We start from the raw sequence: 13700 nt of genomic DNA, 5'->3' as shown, positions 1-13700 counted from the left end.
GGCCGGGGACGCGGTGGTGGCGACCGGAAGACCGGGGGCGGGGCTCGTCTGGTGTCTCTCTAGGCACACTGTCGGAAGTGGAAACGTTAGATGACGGGTCATACGGCCTTGCTGAGGCACAGTGTCTCCCTTTTTGCCCGCGCTTAAGAGGCGCTCATGGAACGGAAACGTGACCAACCGCTCTCGGCGGGTCCCGGGCCTTCCGGCCTTGACCAAGGGCGACGCGCCGGATCCCGCGGCCGCTCACCAGCCCCGGTTTTCCGGAGCGACCGCCCAGAAGACCCGGAGAGAGGGCGCCGCCGCGGCCGCCCCTGTGGAGTGGGGCGTGCGGGAGGCCCTCAGCGGTGCGGCGGCCGCCCCTCGTCCACGCGGGGGCTTACGGGGGTCGGAGGCCCCTGAGTCTGTGCGCTCGCCGGCTAGCTCATGTCCGTGCCGTCACCCCTCCCGCTGATGCGCTCGAGGGCCAAGACTGCATTCTTCCGTTCAAAGGAACTGTAAGAGAAGTTATGCTCATGGATAACTGTCTCACAATGCACCCGCCATTGAGAAAGCCACCTTCATCTGCCAACCCGTGTTTTCTATACTCGTTCCCCATCAAACATTCGGGAGACTTTTCCCCTTTTTGTGCTAGTAATTTTCAAGAAACATTCTGTGTCACAGAAATGTTGAGTTTTATTTTTCTCTCTTTCGATCGCCCTTCTCCCTGGCATAGCGGGTAACTGGTTTGTCACCGGCCAATCGAGCTCGCCTTGTTCGCGGTCCCTAGATAGAGGTCCTTCGCCGCCATGATTGTTTTGGGCCCTCGTTGGAAGCCGCGAGACCTTGCACGGAGGACATTTTTGTTTTTGGAAGATCCCGCGCGCTCTTCCGGCCGTTAGCTTAGTGTTCGCCGCCATCTTAAGTCCTGGTTGTGGCTTCAAGCGGGCCTCGAAGCAACCCAGGCCATCTTGTGTTTGGGCGGCGGCTGCAGGGCTTCTCTGCGCGCCCGGGAAGCGGGAAGGAGGTCGGCACCCGGAACACCAGAGCTTCCAAAGGCTGGCTTGGGAGCTTCTGGCCTCCTTTCTAGTCTGAGTTTGCACAGCCAGGTACCCTGGACAGTAACTAAACAAAAGCCCGACCCCAAACCCTGCCACCATTGTAGGTAAGAACTTGGAAATGCTGGGAACCTAAGACGTTCCTTCCCTTGCACTCAGCTGTGAGCCCAGCTCCTCTCCCGCTTCGGTTATTTCCTTTGATTAGTGAACCTTTCCTGAATCCTTATCCCTGTGCTTCCTCCTCTCTGTTTTAAACAGAAGGGTGCCGGAAGCCTGGGCTTGACAGTGGAAGTTTTGGCCTGGGAAATTGTTATTATTTGGACGAAATGGAGTACAGTGACAGGGCCAGGTATTTATATCAAACATCTACATTGTATGGAGAAGGCGAAGGCACCCCACTCCAGTACTCTTGCCTGGAAAATTCCATGGATGGAGGAGCCTGGTGGGCTGCAGTCCATGGGGTCGCTAAGAGTCGGACAGGACTGAGCGACTTAGCAGCAGCAGCAGATTCTCCTTCCCAGTTTTCAGTTTGTGACATACAGATTGTGTTTGTATATACATTCATTCATTCAGTACATTTGTTGAGTACCTGGTGTGTACTAGGTTGTAAGGATTCTGTAGTAAATGAAAACCACTTTATTTCATGAAGTTTCCATTCTGTCACCTTGAGAGCTACTAGGTTGGGCAAGTAACAGTGTTTTCTGGTTCTTAGACCTGCTATAATATACAAACAAGTATTCGTTTGCTCCTTCCCCTATCTTCCCCCGCTCCTTTTTCCTCCTGGACTAGGAATAAATCATACTGACACTTTATTTCTTGGATCCTGGACCTGACTGCATTTGTAGATGAACTGGTTCATTTTACAAACAATATTCAAGGTACTTACAGTCTTGCTGCTCCAGTTGTGAACTGTGTATCAACCGCTTGAACATCACCTGGGAGCTTGTTAGAAACGCCGCTGACTCCGAATCTGCCCTGAGAAGCGCATCTTAAGTTCAGACAGCACTGACCGAGGGCACGGACTAAAGACAAAGACTTTCTCTTTACAACTTGTGCTTCTGGAACAATATATGGTCAGTATAGTCCACGCTTTAAATGAAGTGGACGTGTGGCTTTATATTCATCAGTTTAATGTCAAGATGCCAATTTAGCATTCTAAAAAGTTGAGGATTTGTCAGCCCCATATACTGTTATGTAACATTTGCTATGCAACACCTTTTGTCCTATGTGCATATTTTATTTTTAATTTATTTGAAGTTGAACTCAAAATTCTGTTTGTTTTCAGTAGTTCAATATCAACTTGGAAAACCTTGGAGCATAGTTTACCAAAGCTTTTTTGGCACCTTGCATTCTGTCATTTTAAAATAACAAATCTAAATTTAATTTATTTCAGGGGTTCTCAGCTTTGGTTCTCAGCTATGAAAAAATCACTTGGGGTGCTTAAAAAAACCAACAACCCAGACCAGTATCAGTAGACTCTGAGATCTGTGGATGGAATTTAAGGAAGTTAAGGTATTTGAGAAACAACAAATGAGTTTTATATTTTCTGTGTTGCTATTTGTTAGATTTTTCTCCCTTGTAGATTTACTTAAAATAATTATGAAGAGAGTTGGACTGGAAATGTGGTGAACTAGCTTCTTAGTAACCCATCAGCTTGCTGTTTATTGTGTCCTAAGCAAGTTATTCAGTCTTTCTTTCCTTTATCCATCTAAATATTAATTGGGAAAAGAAGAATGAAGGTCCTGTTATGTTTTATTTAGTCTCTTGTGTATGTTGCAAAATGTAGTGGATATTTATATTCTGTGCATGTGAGGAAAAGAAGTATTTTGCAAGTGCAATATTCACTGCTTCTGATTTTCCTATACTGTATCTTGTATATGCTGGTAAGCATAATGGGTCTGGAAATGAATTCTAGAGCCATACTCTCTGGGTTGAAATCCTAGCTCCTCCAGCTACCAGCTTAAACTGATTACTTAACCCTTTTGTGCTTCAGTCTGTTGTTTAGTTGCTAAGGGGTGTCTGACTCTTGCTTACCACATGGACGGTAGCCTGCCAGGCTCCTCTATCCATGGGGTTTCCCAGCAAGAACACTGGAGCAGGTTGCCATTTCCTTCTTTAGGGGATCTTCCCAATGCAGGGATCAAACCCGAGTTTCCTAAATTGGCAGGCAGATTCTTTACCACTGTGCCACCTGGGAAGCCCTATACCTTAGTTCAGTTCAGTCGCTCAGTCGTGTCCGACTCTTTGTGACCGCATGAATCGCAGCACTCCAGGCCTCCCTGTCCATCACCATCTCCCAGAGTTCACTTAAACTCACGTCCATTGAGTCAGTGATGCCATCCAGCCATCTCATCCTCTGTTGTCCCTTTCTCCTCCTGCCTTCAATCTTTCCCAGCATCAGGGTCTTTTCCAGTGAGTCAGTTGCTTCATCTCAAAAATAGGGTTGATATGAGGGTCAGATAAGTTAATACAAGAAAAGTGCTGAAAACAGTGCTTGGCACATAGTCACAGCTATGTAAATGTTAATTAGGTATTATTCTATTTAAGTCTTCGGATTATTAAAGTTTTGTGCATACATTCAAATCACTAATGGGTAAAGGTATTGTAGTTCCATGACTTTTTAGGCCACGTATCCATTTGGGAAAGAGGGTGATTTAAATACAATATGCCAAGCCAGGAAGATGTGTGAGTGAGAGGTTTTTTTAATGATCTTTTTCTTTTCTCTGAATAGCTTTATGGAGGTATGATTGTCGTACAGTAAACAGCACATACTTAAAGTATACCGTTTGATGGTGATTTACATGTATATACTAATGAAATCAACACTTGAGTCAAGATAGTGAATGTACTCATCACCTCCCAAAAGTTTTCTCTTGTCCTTTTGTAAACCCTCTGGGCTCTTCTAGACAACTGCTGCTCTGTTTTCTGTCACTCTTGCATTTCCCAGAATTTTATCTAAATGGAATCTTCATGTATGTGCTGTCTTGGGGGGTGGGGTAGTCTGCTTTTTTTCGCTCATTATAATTGAGGGCCATCTTTGGTGCAAGTATCAGTGTTTCATTCCTTTGTAATTGCTATATTCAGCAATTTGTTAGACTAATTTGTTTGCACATTTGTTAATTGAAGGGCATTTGGGTTGTTTTTATTTTGATAGTGGTCATTTTCACATTGGAAAAACAAAAAAGTAATTATTTGGTGGCCAGTCAGTTCAGTCGCTCAGTTGTGTCCGACTCTTTGCGACCCCATGAATCGCAGCACGCCAGGCCTCCCTGTCCATCACCAACTCCCAGAGATCACCCAAACTCATGTCCATTGAGTCGGTGATGCCATCCAGCCATCTCATCCTCTGTCGTCCCCTTCTCCTCCTGCCCCCAATCCCTCCCAGCATCAGAGTCTTTTCCAATGAGTCAACTCTTCACATGAGGTGGCCAAAGTACTGGAGTTTCAGCTTTAGCATCATTCCTTCCAAAGAACACCCAGGCCTTCCATATGCAGAGAACCTAGGAGGTGCCAGTGGCAGACTGTGTTTGTTTGGGACTTTGTCTTTGACATTGTTTAGTTTATGCATTCACGTATTCTGAATGAAACGTTATAGTTTTTTAGATGCCAAACATGTCATCTATATTGAGTTGTTAGTGGGTTGGATCTCTTTTATTGAGATATAATTTATATGTAACGTAATAGTTTCATATGTACAACACAATTGTTTGATATATGTATATATAGTTAAACAAGTCAGGGGGTTAGGGGTGCTGACCCTCTGTGCTGTTGAAAATCTGCATACAACTTTACAGTGACAAGCTCACAACTCAGCCCCCATCTGAGATTCCACATCTTTGAATTCAACCAACTGTGGATCATGTGATACTGTAGTATGTATTTATTGGGAAAAATCCAAGTGAAGTGGATTCTCATAGTTCAAACCTTGTTGTTCAAGGGTTATCTGTATAGTACGGTTTTATTAACTGGTCACCATGTGGTACATTCCCAGGGCTTACTTATTTCATAACTGGAAGTTTGTACCTTTTGACTCCCTTCACCCATTTCACCATCCCCTACCATCCCTTCCTCAACACCCCACCCCCTGCCCCTGCCCCACCAATGACCACCAATATTTTCTCTGTATCTGAGTTTGGTGTTTGTTTTGTTTTAGATTTCACAGAAAAGTGGATCATATTATATTTGTCTTTCACTGTCTTACTTATTAGAAGAATGCCCATTATGTTGTCGCAAAGAGCAGGATTTCCTTTCTTCATGACTGAATAGCATTCCATTATATATATGCATACACCGTAATTTCTTTATCCATTCATCTATCATGGACACTTAGGATGTCTCCCCTGTCTTGGCTATTGTGGTTAATACTTCAGTGAACATGGAGGTGCAGATTACCTTTTCAAGTTAGTGTTTTTCTTTTCTAAAGATAAATACTGTGAAGTGGAATTGCCACATCATATGGCAGTTATATTTTTAATTTTTTGAGGAACCTCCTTACTGTTTTCTGTAGTGGCTAACCAATTTAAATTCCCATCTACAGGACACAAAGGCTCCCCTTTTTTCACATCCTTACCAATACTTCAGTTGCTCAGTCGTGTACGACTCTTTGTGACCCCTTTGACGTCAGCACGCCAGGCTTCCCTGACAGTCACCAACTCTCGGAGCTTGCTCAAACTCATGTCCATCGAGTCAGTGTGTCATCCCCTTCTCTTCCTGCCTTCAGTCTTTCCCAGCATCAGGGTCTTTTCCAGTGAGTCAGTTCTTCACATCAGGTGGCCAAAATATTGGCCATCACCAGCACTTATTTGTTGTCTTTTTGATGATAGCTATTCTGACAAGTGTGAGATGACATCTCATTGTGATTTTGAGTTCCTTTTCTCTGGAGATTTGGAGGTGCTGAGTAGGCTGTCTGAGGTCATGTAAAAAGGTAGGATTTGAATGCGTGTCATTTTTGCTAGAACCCGAGACCATGACTGCCTTGTGGGTCAGCGCCTGTTTCTGACAAAGTATTAAATAAAAATTAGATGCTGTTTTTTAGTGAAGCAACCACACAGGGCCAGGTGGGGATTTTCTGTGGGCCCCACAGGAATGGGAGGCCCAGAACTTGGCTTAGATGACCACGTTAAGGGTATAGAGTGAACTGTGGACTTAATCTTGGTGGGAGATTTCAGTATATGACCTACATTTAAAGAAAAAGAAAACAAAATCCTTATTTTTTGTGTGTCACTTGCATTATTTTCCTGTTGTTTCCATTTGTTTTTTGTTTTTTTTTTTTTTCAAGTTCACTTTGGCATTCAGAATTATCATATGAATAATAGGAAAAGCTGATTCACTACTTTTTTACACTGTAATTACCTTTTCAAATTTTATCAGTTGTTGTCAGCAAGATCTTTACTCATTTATCATTTTTCCTTGGTATTTTGTTAAGGTTTGTGATTCCTTCTTCATATTGTCCTTTTATGCGTGTGTGATAAAAGTAGATTGGGGGAGTAGGGGCAACAGGTTATGAAATGATTTCTCATTCCTGAATTACAGTTGTTCCTTCATAAATTCTAGAGCCTTTGTTATTTTAAGACAATAGAAGAGAGTATAACATATTCTTGGTAAAGTTTGAAATCTGGAGATTAGAAGCCTAAAGCTAATTTCTGATCTTTTAAATCCTGAGTAGGTGCTTTGGCTTGTGATGCAGACCGGCAGTGCTAGATGGAAGACAAATGTGAATTTCAGAGTGCCTTGAATTTTCCCACAGAATAATCTAGAAGGTCACAAACTTTATTAGAGTTTATCTCTGCTTTGTATTTAAATGACAGGACAATCGTGATATTGTTTCATCTACTTCCATTCCCTCCCCAAATTAATTTTCTTAAGGATTTTAGGATCTTTCCCTCTCCACTAAAAACACATATTTTTGGTGAGGTCAGATGCTATTGAAGACTTTTTGTGAAAGAATGCCTGTTTACAGGTCAGAGAAAATGGGCTCAAGAATGCAGGGTAGAGGATGAGATACTGTTTGTAAGACATGTACTTTAACTTCTCAGTATGTTTATGAAGATTATATGCTTTGAGATATTTGGAAAATTGATCTTTTTGGAGCTTGTTCTGAACTTCTTAAAAACAGGGTGTAAAGTAAAAATTCTACTGCATGTAGACTCGAATCGGCAGCTCTGATAAAGCTTTTTTAACATTTATGCTTTGAACCCCAGGCCCTGAGCTTGCTGTTCCCTCCTTAAAGTAATGCTAGGAGCCTAGGAAGGTAATTTTTTAAGGTGCATGTTTGCTTTTTAACTGTGTGTGTGCACATTTATCTTTTAATGATCAGTATGTAGAGGCTAATAATACCTTTTTCATTCAGATGAATGTAAGGATGTCAGTATTTTAAGGACAAAAACAAGTCACTGAAAACCTCACATTTATGACCTAATAAGGCTGAAACTCCAGTACTCTGGCCACCTCATGTGAAGAGTTGACTCAATGGAAAAGACTCTGATGCTGCGAGGGATTGAGGGCAGGAGGAGAAGGGGACGACAGAGGATGAGATGGCTGGATGGCATCACCGACTCGATGGACGTGAGTCTGAGTGAACTCCGGGAGTTGGTGATGGATAGGGAGGCCTGGCATGCTGCGATTCATGGGGTCGCAAAGAGTCAGATACTACTGAGCGACTGAACTGAACTGAACTGAACTGATGACCTAAAACTTCAACCAGGTATCTCTTGCCCCTTATGTTCAATACAAAACACTTCCATATTTTCTTTACATTTATATGCATCTTAGCTCTCTCAACTTTGGCTGCATGATATATGTAACTTACGTGTTATTTGTGTATTGAAATAGGACCAGAGTACCTTGACCTCCTGTTTAGAGGGTTTAATAAGGAATTTGGGATTTGGAGACAGTAAAGATGTATTAGATTAATAGGTATAAGTCTAAAACAGTAACACAGTCTGTAGCCACTGATTTCAGTAACATCAGCAGATTCCAATTAGCAGGCTTGACACTTACCTTTGCCCTGCTCCAGGTTATCAGAGGGAATAAGAATGGCCCCTGTTCTCAGAAAGCTCTGGTCACAGGGAGGGGAGGGACTGAGGAGCAGAGTTAAGTGAGTGGAGGGGGTGTGGAAGGGCTGGGCTGGCCCAGAGAAGGGACCCTTCACCCTGGGGATCCCTAGAGAGCTCCCGAGGAGCAGGCGGCAGCTCAGTTGGGTTTCCAATGATAACTCGATCTTAGGAAGAGAGGACCTTCTCTAGTGTGACACGCATATGTACACACATGTGCTGGCCCTGCATGTTCAAGGTCACATGCCCAAGTTGGCTGTGGAGGCCTCGGAGCTGTGACGGTCCCTGAGCCGGGGGTGGTGGGGCTCATACCTGCTCCAGTTCCTTGCCTGATGGTTTCGAGGCTGGAGAGTGCCAGGATGGAGACTGGAGCTTCTTGGAGAGGCCCGGGCCCTTCAGGACGACCAGCTCTTTGGGGCCTGAGACTGCCTGGCACCCCCTCCTGTGGTTTTCCCTCCTTGGGGGAGGCAGACGGCTGTCTGCGGCTTCCTCTGTCCTGTCCCGGACGACAGGCGCTGAGAGGAGAGAGCGCCCTGTGTGCTGCCCCAGGCCCCTGGCAAATGGCCTTCCTGTGTTTAGACTTCAGCCTCCCAGGGTTTCATAAAAGGACAGTGAAGGCCTTGCCCCTCACCGCCCCAGGGTGGTCGTCAAGGCAGCAGTAACGCAAGGGGTCAGTCAGAGATGCCTAGGGGCACCGCCGCCACCTCGCCAGATGTGAGGAGACTCAGCAGGGAGGCTGGTGCTCTCTGGCGCTTCTGCTGCCCGTCCCTTCTGTTGGCCTGTTCTGTTATGAATATGCGTCTGCACGTCTTACACACACCTTCTCTCAGTTTGTGGTTCCACCTCACCCCCCTCCCCAACTGAAGTTTAATTTTTTTAACCTTTTTGTTTTGAAATAATTATAGATTTGCCCCAAATTGGCATAAAAGTACATGGAGTCCCCTGTACCCATCACCCAGCTTCCTCCAGTGGTGACATCTTTTGTGACTAGAGTGCAGCTATTAAAACCAGAAAGCTAACATCGGTACAACCTCCAGAGCTTATGAGATGGAACCAGTTTACATGCATTTGTGTAGCTGTTTTTATCATGTGTTTCTATTCCTGTAACCAGCACCACAAGCACAGTGTAGAATTCCATTGCCAGAGCTTCCTTCTGCAGCTTCCCTATTCCTAACCCCTGGCAACCACGAATGTGGTCTTCACTTCTATAATTTTGTTGTCTGAAGAATGTTATATGAGTGGGATCATACATTCTATAACCTTTCAGATTGTCTTTTTTCTCCTGAGGATCATCCCCTTGAGATGATCCAGCCAAGCGGTCGTGTGTGTCAGCGGTTCAGTTATGGTTGCTGAGTGATGTCCCATGGTACAGATACGCCAGATCTGTTTAACCACTCACCCACTGAAGGACACCTGGGCTGTTTCCAGTTTTTGGCTGTTATGAATAAAGTCACTATGAACATTTGGCTACAAATTTTTATGTGAGCCTAGGTTTTCATTTTTCTGGGGTGAATTACCAGGAGTGCAAATTTTAGATTATGTGGTAAGCACATGGTTAGTTTTGTAGGAAGCTGTCAACAATCTCTTTTCTAGAGTGGCTCTGTGATCTTTACAGTCTTTCCAGTAGTGTAGGAGACATGCCTGTTCTCTGCATCTCCACCAGCATTTGGTGTTACCTGTTTTTTTTTTTTTTTTTTAATCTCTTTTTTTTATTAGCCATTCTGGTAGGTATGTAGTGATGGCTTATGATGTTGAGTGTTTTTTTTTAATTGAAATATAGTCAGTGTATACTGTTATGTATAGTCAAGCCAACAAAGGTCTATATAGTCAAGGCTATGGTCTTGCCAGTTGTCACGTACGGTTGTGAGAACTGGACGATAAAAAAGGCAAGGCTTCAAAGAATTGATGCCTTCAAACTGTGGTTCTGGAGAAGACTCCTGAAAGTCCGTTGGACAGCAAGGAGATCAAACCAGTTAATCTTAAGGGAAATCAACCCTGAATACATGTTGGAAGGACTGATGCTGAAGCTCCAGTACACTTGGCGCATTGGAAAAGTCCCTGATGCTGGGAAAGATTGACAGCAGAGGAGAAGGGGGCGTCAGAGGATGAGATGGCTGGATGGCACAATGGATATGAACTTGGGCAAACTTCAGGAGATGGTGAGGGACAGGGAGGCCTGGCATGCTGAAGTCCATGGGGTCGCAAAGAGTCGGACACGACTGGATGACTGAACAACAACTGTTTTTTAGTTTCAGGTGTACTATATAAATGATGCCTCATTTGCATACAGCATAAAATGATTCGAGTGTCTCTCATGCTTATTTCCCATGTTTGTCCTCTGCTGACATACCTGGTAATGTCCTTTGCCCACTTTTTGACTGGATTGGTTTTATTTTTTTACCATTGAGTTTTGAGAGTTCTTTATGTGTTCTAGTTTATAAGTTGTTTACTGGTTATGTGGATTGCAAATATTTTATTCCAGTCTGTAGAGAAGTTTTAATCTTAATACTGCCAACTCTACCATTCTTTTTCTTTTTGGGTTATACTTCTTGTATCTAGTTTAAAAATACCTTCCTTTCTCAGAGCTTATGAAAAACATTTCCTGAAAGCTGCTAACTTTTCACATTTGAGTTTGTAGCTCATCTGTAGTTGATCTTTATGTGCTGTGTGAAGTAGTGGTCCAGTTTTCTATTTTTCCAAGTAGACACACGGTTGTTGGACCACAGTTTGTCAAATGAACAGTTTCCTTATTTCCCACTGATGTGCACCACTGCTCCCGTCACCGTTTCCACGAGCCCAGGGGCTTGTTTCTGGCCTGTGAAGTCTGTTCCTTCAGCCTGTTTGTTTCCCCTTTGCCAGCACATTATTTGATTTACTCTGGCACTGTGGTAGTTTTGCAGTATCTGGTAAGACTGACTCCCTTCATTGTTTTTCTTTTTTTGTTTTCCTTCTCTCTTAGTCCTTTTTGTTCTTCTTCAGATTCCCTGTTTAGGATTGTGCCTGGGATTGCATAAAGTTTGAACAATGTGATGAGGTCTGGCACATGTCTTATTAAATTCATCTCTAGATATTTTAAATCTGTGGAATGCTAGTATGATGATATTTTCAGAAATCTATATCTTCTGCTTGTTTCAAAGAAATTGCTTTTAACATTCATCAGTAAACATGTTTGCTACTTTTTTTTCTTTGGTAGATGCTTTTCTCACATTAGCTTGTTTCTATTCAGAGATTTCTAGTGTTTTTCTTTTCTTTTTTTTCTATTTCTATGAAAATCATCCTGTGCTTTTATTCTGCTTCAGTTTTTAAGTATGGTAATTGTTCTAGTATTAAACTGACCTTGCACTGCTTGGATAAACCTCACTTGGTTCTGAAGTATTTTTGTAATGTATTGCTTCTGTTTGTTTAGGGTTCTTGTGTCTAAGTTCAGGCGTAGAACTGGCTGTGATTCTCCCTTTCATAGCCTGCCCTTGCCCAGTGTCAGTCTCTGGGCTTAATAGGCTGAGTTGCATGGTGGGAGGGGCTCCCTTTCACCCTCTGCTCTGGAATCATGTGTACATTTTGGCATTATTTATTCTTGGAAAAGCTGCTGGATTTTGGATCTCTTCTTAGATCACCTCTAAGAAGAGACCTTAGAGGTCAGCCTGTCCAACAGCATTGTTCTTCTGAGGCAGAAAGAATTAAATGCTGAGGCTCCAGTCCAGAAGGCCTGGTCCACTGTCTCAGGACTCAGCAGCCTCATCATTGTAGAAGCCCTAATCCCGACGTAAAGGTATCAGCCATTTTATTACCTGAGAGAGAGGGCACAAAGCCTTCACATCAGAGTCTACACAAATTCATAGGGAGACTTGAGAATCATCCCATCAGTATGACAAACAGGTCCCCTAGGTTTCTAGGGTCATCGGATTAAGTTAAAGAACCGAGAGGGGAAAGGGAGCCTTGGGCAGCACTCTGACAGCTCATGGAAAGCTGTGGGGAACAGGCAGAGGCTTCCCTGGCTCCACTGTGAGCAGCTCTGTGTAGGAATAACTCAGTGGGCCATTAATGCGTGTATTGCCCTTTGTGATGACAGGTGATAATTTTCACCTGGAATATCAAATATTCACTGTATGGTGTTTTTTCATGAAAGTCAATAAAGATTCAGTGTATTTTTTGGAAAATTTCCCAGAAACAGCAAACATAAAATAGTGTCAGCTCCTGTTTCAGGATTATTTCTTCATCCAGCAGACTTTCTTGAGCACCTTCTAACTTTGATAACCTGCTCCTTCCAGGATGGATAAGTGTGCTTTTCCCTGTTTGGAAAACAGCAAATTGTTTGGGTTCATTTTATGCTTCAGCTCCTCCTGTAGTTCATTTCTAGCCCCTGTGCATAAAGCTGTAGTGAGGCAGAGGATATGCGCCTTATCTAAAGGACTTCAGCAGGTGTGCAGGCTCAAGGTCTACACAGCTGCTGTCCAGATGCGTTACGTGCTTTATCTTGGTGCCCTGTCACAGCATGATGGTAATTAAATTGATTCAGGCCACATTTGCCTTAGCTGTGGAGTCCCTTCCTCCCTTCTCCACACCCCCCACCTCTTCTGTCTCTTACCTTTCCCTCTATTTCTCTTTCTTTGATGAGCAGGAGAGAACCACCCTCCTGCAGCCTTGTTTGAAGTTGTGCTCCGTGTTGGGAACGTCTGCCTTGGCCAGGGGAACAAGGACATGCCTACCTTGGCAGCCCAGTTAGCCTTTGACCTCGCAGTTCTGCAGGGGACAGATGATGCTCGATGGCTCTCAGTGAGGTGACCTGACTCTTCTCCTGCCCTCGATCTTCAGCTGTGAGACCCTGGCCTGATCCCCCAAGTTCTTGTTGGGGGAATAGAGGTCAGGCCTGGGAATAGATGGTCTGTAAGGGTGTCTTATAGTTCTAAAATTGTTAGTTTTTTGAGATTGCAAACACTGTGGGAACAAGTGAAAAAAAAATTGCATTGAGAGGCAGAATGCCATATGGTATTAAAAATGGGTTAAAAATGAGAGTAAGGTTATACAGTTGCTTTTTATTTATTTATTTTTTGCATGCAGTCTGTTTTATACTAGAGATCATATTATTTCATATAAAAATATGCCTTTCAGTTCTGGATTCTTACAGATTGTATTTTTGAGACGGGGCTTTGATGATGCTTTTTGAAGAATCCAGATCTTAAAACATAAATGCAGCTGCTCTTGCTTTACTGATTAAAGGGGGGGAAAAATGAGCATTTTAAGAGTCAGCTGGAACCTTATTGTGAATTGAAAATACAACTTTCACTATAATATAGCTCTTAATCTATCTAACAGCAGATATGGTCTAAAGCCTTGTAATAGTCTTCTGTGTGGGCCACCTGTCCTTCTGGAAAAGGAAGACATACTGGAAAACCAGTGTGTAATTAAAAATAATTAGGGTGCACGTGCTTCAGATTTGGTTGGATACTTGTTGGCAGTACTCTTTTCCCTGTTCCTCTGTCTAGCTGAACTACTAGTATCCTCTAAATATCCCCAGAGAGGGACTCCCTAAATTCTTAACAGAAGTTACTCAAACCTGATTTAATATATTTAAAGGAGCTGACTGTGTGTTTATCTGGCTCAGATAATACAATGT

General features: G+C 43.4%; 1 protein-coding gene across 1 annotated transcript in view; it reads left to right on the top strand.

The window, feature by feature from the left end:
* The first annotated feature begins 155 nt into the window (after positions 1–155).
* SLX4IP (SLX4 interacting protein) overlaps positions 156–13700 on the top strand; it is a 216969-nt gene continuing 203424 nt past the window's right edge. The window contains 1 exon segment of the mRNA XM_070381976.1: positions 156–1141. The gene's annotated coding sequence lies outside the window, so the exon portion shown is untranslated.

Source organism: Bos mutus, chromosome 13, assembly GCF_027580195.1.
Source record: "Bos mutus isolate GX-2022 chromosome 13, NWIPB_WYAK_1.1, whole genome shotgun sequence".
In the NCBI taxonomy this organism is placed as follows: domain Eukaryota; kingdom Metazoa; phylum Chordata; class Mammalia; order Artiodactyla; family Bovidae; genus Bos; species Bos mutus.
Note: the sequence above shows the minus strand (reverse complement) of the source record. Positions and strands in the feature narration are given on the sequence as shown.